The sequence below is a fragment of the Echinops telfairi genome, unplaced genomic scaffold (assembly GCF_000313985.2).
Source record: "Echinops telfairi isolate 266 unplaced genomic scaffold, ASM31398v2 ScPeMD7_1957;HRSCAF=2489, whole genome shotgun sequence".
NCBI classification, from domain to species: Eukaryota; Metazoa; Chordata; class Mammalia; order Afrosoricida; family Tenrecidae; genus Echinops; species Echinops telfairi.
The window spans coordinates 3841210-3842759 of NW_022105855.1; positions in this window are offsets into that span (position 1 = coordinate 3841210).

Sequence of the window (1550 nt, forward strand, 5' to 3'; positions counted from 1 at the left end):
TGTACATCCTCTGGTCTAGCCAGACTTGTAAGGTAGAATTGGGATCATGATAGTGGGGGGGAGGAGAACAGAAATATTATTAACAATATTGGATTAATTTTCTGAAATAATTTACAAAAGTTTAAGACCTGAAATGTCCTGTACTAAGTACCATTAGGTATTTGTTCATACCTGCATTGAACTAGCAGTGACGGTAGAACTTCATCTGGAGAAGTCCATGTGTATAGTTGCGATTTGTGCTGTTGGCAAAAGGAATTTGCAGTGAGGTCGCTGGTCTTGGAAAAGTCTAGCATGCAATCAGCAGCGTCATTTCTATAACCACGACCGTGTTTTCCAGGCACTACTCCTTCCTCTTTGTTTCCAACTTCGACATTCCAAGCACCAATAATTATCGATGCCCCTTGATTGTATGTTTGATCTATTTGAGACTAAAGCTGTTGGTAGAATTCTTCAATATCTGCATCACTAGCTTTTGTGGTTAGTGCATAACTATGAACAATAGTTGCTTTGATTAGACTTCCCTGTATGCAGGTAGATACAACCCTACCAGAGAGTTGTATTTCAAGATAGATTTTGAAATGTCCTTTCTGACAATGTTTGCAACACTACTTTTCTTGATTGGGTCATCCTTAAGCATATGATTTTCTGATTAAAACAAAATTGGCCAATACCAGTTCTGTTCAGCTCATTAATACCTAGGATATCAATCTTGATGTGTTCCATCTCATTTCTGAAGACTTTTCATGCTCCTAGATTCCTCTTTTGTACATTCCAAGGTCCAATTCTTAGTACATTTTTTGCAGCTGTTTCTTTTGACCACGAGTTGTTCCCCAGCGAACGAAGGCCCTGAAGGCTTTCCTTCCACAGGTTTACTCCGCTCATGTCATTATGTTGACGTTACTTTCAGAAGGCAGCTCTTCCTCAGTTACACTGTGAGTGCTTTCTGACCCGACGGGCTCATCTTCTGGCCCTGTCTCTCCCGATGCTCTGCTTTGGTCCATCAGGCCTTCAGTATCTGACAATGTTCCCATGCTAGCCGGAGGTTTTCACCCGTGAATTACTCTGAAGTGAACAGCCTGTTTCTTCTTTGTAGTGTATTAGTCTGGAAACTCTTAAAACTTGTCCAGTTTGGGTGACCCTGCTGGCATTTGACATACCAGTGACATAGCTTCCAGCACACAAGCCACCACAGGTGACAAAATGTTACACAAGTGGTGGTTCAGGCTAAATTCAGAAAAAGATATGGAATAAAGGATATCATTGCTGCCATCAGATGAACATCAGATTTTCTGATGTCCTGGACATCAGGTCCTCTAAGCAGAAAATGCCAGAAAGAGGTTATGTGACTATGCAAGGGCATTCTACTAGGTGGAGCATAATAAACTATAGATAGCATTGAGAAGAATGGGAATTCCAGAACAGTTCGTTGTGCTCATGCTAAACCTGTACATGAATCAAGAGGCAGTTTTGCAAACAGAACAAGGGAATACTGCATGGTTTAAAAATCAGAAAAGGGATGAGTCAGGGTTGTATCCCATTAATCTGTATTT